This window comes from Canis lupus, chromosome 6, assembly GCF_011100685.1.
Source record: "Canis lupus familiaris isolate Mischka breed German Shepherd chromosome 6, alternate assembly UU_Cfam_GSD_1.0, whole genome shotgun sequence".
Classification (NCBI taxonomy): Eukaryota; Metazoa; Chordata; class Mammalia; order Carnivora; family Canidae; genus Canis; species Canis lupus.
Genome location: NC_049227.1, coordinates 66787423 through 66795781, shown reverse-complemented (window position 1 = coordinate 66795781; position 8359 = coordinate 66787423). Strand labels below are relative to the sequence as shown.

Sequence of the window (8359 nt, the reverse complement as noted above, 5' to 3'; positions counted from 1 at the left end):
ATTTTATAGTCAGGAGTCTCAATTGAAAATCTATTAGCAAAATAATTCTATTAAATTGTATGATATTTCTAACATTAATTAATTACATTTATATCCAGCTCTATAGTGTAATGACTTTGCAATATTAATTTCTATTTTAATTTAGGAAGAGAATTTGTAAGTTTGCCTCAAGTTTTAGTGTCTAATGGTTTTTCCACATTTAGACTGTCCAGAAATTGAGATTTTTTTTTCCTTTTTTTTTCTAATTGAACAACATGTCATTTCAAGGTTTATCTTTCAGGAGTTGTTTTTGTTTTTGTTTTTGTTTTCCGAGTTGAACAACTCAATTTTCTTTGGGGCAGTAAAGAAACTCAGTAAATAGACAAACTAAAAGTTACCACATAATAAAAGCTACTACAAATTAAAATTACTTTTGCTATGTACTTACTGCTCACATTTAACTATGTGACCAGTAACTTATTTTCACAAATCTTGGAATTGGGGTTTCCTGCTATTGAAAACAGACAATGCAATAATCTGATTTTAAAATAAAATATGTCATGTCCGACGTTAGTTAACAAAACCGAGATGTCTATACCAGGTCAGCAGGAAGTTGATTCTTTCCCACAATAAACAAGTTTTATATCTGGTCATTTCAACCGATTAAACTGACTCTGAGATTACCTACATCCTGATCTCAGCTCCTCCCTAGGGAAAGTCACATACCTCTCCGTGTATCTTCTTTATTCATTTATTTAAAAAAAAAAAAAAAAAACCTTGATCATGAAATGAGGTAATAGATGAAAGTGTTTAGGACAGACTCCCACAAGTTATCAGTAAATGTTTGTTACTGTCATTATTAATTTTATCGCTCAACCTAATATTGTTCTTCAAGCTTTGTGCTTTTAACATGTTATATTCCTTGCCTGACATGATCTCCTCTCCCTATCTTGATGCTGTAAATTAAATGTTTTTTTCATGCCTCAGCTAAGCACTAGTCCAAAGTGATCTCTCTCTTCTAGGAACTCATATTGACCCTCTCGCCCAGATCACGACTCAAGGTATATATTATTCTCTAAACATTTCTTAAATTCACAAAAAAAGTACAAGTTACTTTAAGAAGGGAACACTTGCTATGGTTCTTGTGCCTTAATTTGTCATGTAATACATGCTCTACAAAACCACATCTCAATTAATGCTGCATAGAATCCAAAGAGCTAAGTAGCCACCATTTCTGACATCACTTATTCATCCTGGTCATGTTAGAGAACCACATTGTATCAACGGAGATCTAGCTTGTTTTGTTTTTGTTTAAAAACAATAACTCATGTTCCTTTAACGGCAACTCCATATCTGCCTTTGGACTACAAAACACAGTCTTACACACTAAAATCCTTTGGATTGAGTCCAACAAAGTCCAAGATTATACAGTTTTCCTCTGTAATGCAAAATTTCTAAAACAGCTTATATATCTTATGTTGCATTACAGAATATAAATAGAGATTCTTGGATTTGTCTCTCAGGCTCCTTCAATTCCCTGAAGCCAAAACAGATATGTCCACTATTATTGATGCAGTTCAGGGTTACAACTATTGGGCATAGTGTTTATATACACCCAATTCTTGTGATCACCATCGGGGGTTGCAACTATTTAAGATTTTTACATGGATTTCATTTGAGCCCACTAAGTGGCTTGGATGAAGGGAAGGTAGTTGTTTCAAAGATCAGATGCCTAGAAGATGATCTTTTAAGTGTTTTAATGTCCTCACATTACTAAAAAATCTGTTTGCATGTTAAAATGAACCACCAAAAATCTGATTTCATTTTTTGTTTTGTTACTTTGCTAAAAACATAGCTCTTATCTAGTTGTCAATCTTGTCTTTTCATCATAAACCAAGTTCTTTAATTCTTCCACCATGTCATAAAAGATTCAATAAATTCTGATTTGCATTTCAAATTCAGGTCTTTTTTTAGAAGGACATTGGATTCAATGACAATTACATCACTAATCTCTTTAACACTGACAGTGGGAAGCCAAGTTCAGACTCCTGCTGCCTGAAGTCCTAAAGATGGAAGGTCATAAAATGTTCTACTTTATCAGTAATAGTGATATTTTTGTGTGAAAACTTCACTTCATCTTTTTTTAATCAATATGTGCTCACTTAAGCCATTTGCTTGGGGTAGATATTTTATACTCTTTGTCTCCTTGTTTATTTATTAAGAAATGTGTATCTTATTACTTTTGCTACAGAAAGAGGACACTTTCCAATACTATTGGCCACAGTAATTTTTTTTAAGATTTTATTTATTTATCTATTCATGAGAGACACACAGAGAGAGAGGCAGAGACGCAGGCAGAGGGAGAAGCAGGCTTCATGCAAAGAACCTGATGTGGGATTTGATCCCGGGACTCCAGGATCAGGCCCTGGGCTGAAGGCAGGTGCTAAACCGCTGAGCCACCCAGAGATCCCCAGTTTTTTATTATTATTTTGTTCTTGTAAAAATATTACTTGAAGAATTTATTTCTATATAATTTTAGGGAGATGTTTTTCCATTTTACTTTTGTTACTGTTTAAACAATTAAAATGACCAAAATTTTTAAGTACTTATATATGAATGTATACATGTTTGCTCATGTGGGTATGTACATATATTATCTATAAGTATTTTGACATTCAGTACCAAAGAGAAAGCTAAATTTAGCCCTTGAATAAATGTTCAGTGAATCAATGCTTGCTACTCCTGATTCCATATTTTTTCCTCTACTTTCAAAGACTTGTCGCAGTTACAGCCAACTTTATGGCAGAAACTATACACAATACAGAAATTGTATTTCTAATAATAAATTTTGCTGATTCTGTAAAGAAATAAACAATATAAAACCACATGGAAGTCATTATAACAATTTAGTATAAATTAATAAAGTGACTATCAAATATTGTATTATGCACATAATATGGGAAATGGAGAGAGAGGAATTTTTAAAAGGAGGTAATATAAATTTCCAAATTATTTAACTAAATCACAAACTTAAGATGTTTGAGTTGTCTGAACACAAGCTATTAACTAGTAAATATTTTTAAATTCTAAATTTTCAGCTGATAAGATACTTGCATAAAAAGTTTATTTCCGAAAGCATAGGCATAAGATTGAATGGAGAAATACACCCAGATCACAAAAACAAAAAGCATAAATGCCATTTCTGTATTTTTAAATCAATATATCTGCTTTGACTGCATTGAGACTTGTGATTAACCTAACCAGCATATGCATATCATTTCAAATATAAAATGGGTACTTAATAAACACTTATTAAATTAGCTTAAAGAGGAAAAAATTAATTACTTAATTTGTTGTGAATAAGAAATTCCTTATTATAACAGAAAAATCTAGTTAATAGCTTAAAGAATTGGTTTTATTCCATAAAATGTATATATATGTATGTGTATATATGTATTGTAGACTCAAGGTTCAGAAAATTTTAGAAACAGTATCAAAAGAAATCCAAATAAAAAACAAAATCCACAATGCAATGTGGAAATATTTCCAGACAAATTTGTGTAAAAGTCTACTCAAGTTAAGGGACCATGTAAATACTTAGGAAGTAGAAAAAAGAAAAAAAAAAAAAAAAAAAAAAGGAAGTAGAAAAAAGGAAATTTGAAAATTGATTAAACAAATAATAAATATTAATTTATCAAAAATAGTGTGTTGATTCCAATCATGCAATAAACAGTAACTTTTCTTGATAAAGAATACTTATCTTCACACCGATATAAGACTAATTAAATGTTTCTTTTGTCCTCTCCTTCCTGTCTAAATGCTTTATTTTGCATTTTATAAGAAAATTAAAAAATGAATTTTGCAGCTACTATTTTTATATATTACTGCATGATAAAATAAAATTATGTTTTATGTGTTAAAACTGAGTTTTATGAATATCTCTATCAATATATAAACATATATAAGTACTTATATAAATATATATGTAAAGATTTATTGATTGTGTGACATTTAGAATAAAAATAAATCTGTGCGAAAAACATAAATCTGTGTGATCAACAGCAACTAACATTTTGTATTTCTTAGAATCAGTCTGATTATATAAAAATATCAGCAATGTGGTCACAGTGAATAAATTACACTCTAGGTGCTAATAGCAAAGCTGTGACTACTGAAACCAGAATAGCTGGCAAAAAAAAAATAGATATCTGTATCATTATTTAAACAATACCCATTCATCCAGATATTAAGAAACAGTCATTCGATTTCTTCTGATTAAACAAATACTCAAAAGTATGGTGTCTTGTCAACCAAACAACTGAATGCTTTGACTTGAATTTTTCAGCAGGATGTTTGGGCATTATGTAGACAAGTACTTTTTTAAGACCTGGGTGAGTTCCAGGAAGTTGTTTACACACACAAAGATAATGCAGTTGTATATGACTTTATTACTATATATGACATGAAGAAATTTAAGTCTGGGAGAGATTAAAAGTTTTCTAATTTTTAAGGGAAAATGTATAAGTATATTCTTGTTCAGAACTCTCTCCTTTCCTTCAATCTATGCAGCTACCGAAAGAAACCAAAAAATGTCTCCTTTGGAAAAAGAGACCAATAGGAGGACATAGTTGGCAAGAAATGGAAGAGATGGTTGACGGGGCATAAACAGAAAGGGCTCAGGAGGCAAAAAGTGTGTGGGAACAGTTTTGCATGGATGAAGAAGGATGTGGGGATTATACAAACTTGGAGAGGACAGAACTGTACTGAAACTAGAATGCCTCCAGTTCTCAGACCCAAAATCTGCACGTTCACTTGTCCTAGTTTTCTGGAATTTCAATATTCTAGACATGGCTGTTACCATGCATCTTTGAAAAAATGCAACGATTAAAGCAGAGTATGCATTTCATTCACTGAATTTATCAGAAAGCTTTTGCCTAAATAACTACCCTTTCATTATGAGTGTAAGAAATCATTATTTAAGATATATATTATTAGACAGAGGTAAAAATCAAGAAGTAGAGGTTTGGTTAAGACACTATAGAATCAAAAAACTATTTTAATGCAACTCCAGCTATTCACTTTGTGATTTTTATGCACATGTAGATTTAACCAGAAAAAAAGTAACCAGAGAAAGAGAAACCCATCAGTTGTGTCTTCAAGAGAATTTAGACTCAGAAATAGGTTTGTATAGATAGACTACCTGGATAATTCCTGTGTGTTCAAGGAAGAGTGTTGGAATTGCCGGTGTCCACATCATGTTTCATTCTGTAGAAAGAGCTAAGCGATAAAAATCATCTTTTAAATTCCAGAGCTTCTACAAATCCTGCCATCACCAACTAACCACCAAGGTTTCCTCCAAAAGTACTGCCATTGATTTGGACTTAACAAAGTCTTTTATCTCCTGGGTAAGATCTTTAATTGTATGTAAACAATAAAGAAAAGTAATGAAGAAATGAAATAAAATACAATATAACAAAGTTCTAGTGGGCTCCTCATAACCCTCAGCAACTTTCATTTAATAAAAATGTAGACCTTTCCCTTATTGTCTTAAATTCATATTTTGGTACTTAAGATACCCAGGGAAATTAGTAGACAATTGAATGCTTTAAATAACCCAGAGCAGAAAATGTGGGGGACTCTATTGTAAAAAGGTGCCAGAAAAAATTCTGAGAAGTGTGGCTTAATACAGTGCTCAACAGTATTAAAATAAATAAATTAGTTATAAAAATAATAATAATACTGAACATATTGAACTGATTTGAGTATAACAGTTTCAAATGTTTTCAGCCAGGCACTTGTCTGACATTCAAGTAAATTTCATAGACTTTGCTTTTTGTTTCCTTTGCCTTTCATACCCCAAGGCCAATGCTTAAAATAACTCCAGACTCAGATTCCCTATATCATCCTCATCTGTGTTCCCCAAGACATTTCTTCTATCCCCTGTTCTACCTACATTTCTCATCTATCAAAAGAGCTACCCATGCCTTTTTCATTTGCACAATATTCTCACTATGCTATCCTTGAAATCCATTCTATGGGACCATGTTCGATGTAAAAGTGTTATAACAAGATCCTTCTGGTTCATTTGGTCATAAACCCATCTGGATTTGATCCAGCATGTACTAGTTTTATACCAAATCTGACCTATTAGGGCTAGAATTACACTAAGGATCCATTTCATATTCTTCCTTAGTTAAATTATGATCCAGTCATCAAGGATTTTTTTTTAAATTGATTTACTCATTGTAGGGAAAGAGAGAGAGGTGGGAGAGGGGCAGAGGGAGAGACAGAATCTCAAGCAGATTCCCCACTGAGCACAGAGTCTGATGCAGGGGCTCCATCTCAGGACCCTGAGATCACGACCTGAACCAAAGTCAAGAATCAGATGATTTTTTAAAGTTTTTTTTTTATTTATTTTTTTATTTATTTATGATAGTCACACACAGAGAGAGAGAGAGAGGCGGAGACATAGGCAGAGGGAGAAGCAGGCTCCATGCACCGGGAGCCCGATGTGGGATTCGATCCCGGGTCTCCAGGATCGCGCCCTGGGCCAAAGGCAGGCGCCAAACCGCTGCGCCACCCAGGGATCCCAAGAATCAGATGATTAACCGACTGAGCCACCCAAGCCTGGTCACCATGGATTTTAGGCAGCAAATCATCAAAACTAAGTTTACACAAAGATAATACAAAGAATACTTTACTAAGTGTGACTTTCCTAGAGGAAAGACAGAGACAAAGACAAATAACCTAGTTTGAGGTGTCCTGCTAATTAGAATAGTAGCTCTCAAACTGTTTTGACCTGCACTCATTTCAACAAGGCAAACAGCCCTGAAACTCACTTAATTTTCCTGTTCTTATTTTCCATTGAAAATATTACTCCATGATGGAGGTGAAATATCACTCACTGTAGAATTAAATTGGGGGGAGGAGGTTAGGATTAGATAATGTAGATGATTCATATGTGATTCAGAGTACATACCTTAGAGACAAGTTATTATAAGATTAGAGGACAGAAAATTAGTGGTAAAATTATGCTTTGCTACCATTATAGAGTATGATTAAATAAATACACAACAAGGATATATCATGATGAGACTAAACCTGAAGCCAAGAATAGTAATGGAAAATCATCACCAACATAAAACAGCCTTCACTGAGGTTGAGGAAGATGGAAGTTGGGGAAGATGAAAGGCCATTGAGGAAGATGGAAGGCTACTCATCTTTAGAAGCTTCTCAGAATCGCCAGGCTATACGTGGCAACCAGACCACTTAATAAAGAAAGAAATTCAGCAAATCTAAGATTATACAAATTTTGGCTTGTAAATACTAAACTATGGTCACCCTGAATAAATTACATAGTATTTTACTGGTAAATAGGCTTTAATTGTACATAAAGATGAAATTCTATGAAACTACTTGGCATTACTCCAAAAGAACAAATAAAGAACTTAATATCATTGTAGCAGTTCACAGACCAGCAGTGAACTGAGATGATTAATTAAAAAAAAAAAAAAAAAAATCTGCTGGATCCCTGAGCTCCTAAAAGTTTAGATGGATGTTTTAGTATGGTAATCTAAAAATTTTCTCAGTAATTGTATTGTGAATCATCTATATGAAAACTCTATAACCAAATACTGTAACTCGCTTTTGTCTCCCAAATACACTTCTGAATTCAGGATGTCCTGGGTCAAAGTGCCTCCCTTTAATTGTCTAAGGCTAATGCGAAATGTACATCATAGGGTCGCTGCTCAGAAAAGGCAAACTGATTTCACTTGAAATCCTCGTGAAGATTTTCCTGTGGTTTGAATATAGAAAACAGTGAGCAAACTAAGTCATAATAAGTGATAAGATAGTACTGGCATTCCAAACTCAGAAGAGCCTGATCGTCACTGAGGTTGTGAGCAGCCATTTAAGTCCCACAAAACAACTTCATCTGTCCATTAAATTAATGGTCTTCATTTAAATTTTATTAGTTTTGTAGTTTTTATTGACTTGAACTTATAAAATGGTTTTTCTTATACATAGTTATATAAAACCGATAAGCACACAGGGTTTATCCCTATTTTTATGTTTAAGTGTGTTTAAGTAATACTATAATAAGAATAATTAACTCAAAGCTTGGGGTCATTAAAAACTTAGCTCTTAAAAGGGGCCTATACAACAGTGCCCTGGTTCGTGGTAGAGAGAAGTAGCTATCGGCCTGTTCACAGTCTGTCCCGGCTAATCCCCAAAAGAACAAAGACATAAAATGAATGGAGCAGGCTAAACCTAGGGAGAAAATGGGCACAGAGATTAGGAAACATTTCTATAATCAGCTGGGAGGATTTGAGTAGGGAACAGCTGAACAAAAAGCTTCCCCATGCCCTCTGAAATTTCTAGA

At 33.3% G+C, this 8359-nt stretch overlaps 1 long non-coding RNA gene across 4 annotated transcripts in view; it reads right to left on the bottom strand.

Moving 5' to 3' along the window:
• The window catches only part of LOC119872368, a 56835-nt gene that overhangs the window by 22766 nt on the left and 25710 nt on the right, over nt 1–8359 (bottom strand). For 3 of the 4 annotated variants that reach the window (XR_005360453.1, XR_005360450.1, XR_005360451.1), the window contains one exon: nt 5180–5256. This is a non-coding gene — a long non-coding RNA (uncharacterized LOC119872368). The remainder of the gene's footprint in view (nt 1–5179; nt 5257–8359) is intronic. The other variant, XR_005360452.1, reaches the window with a different exon arrangement.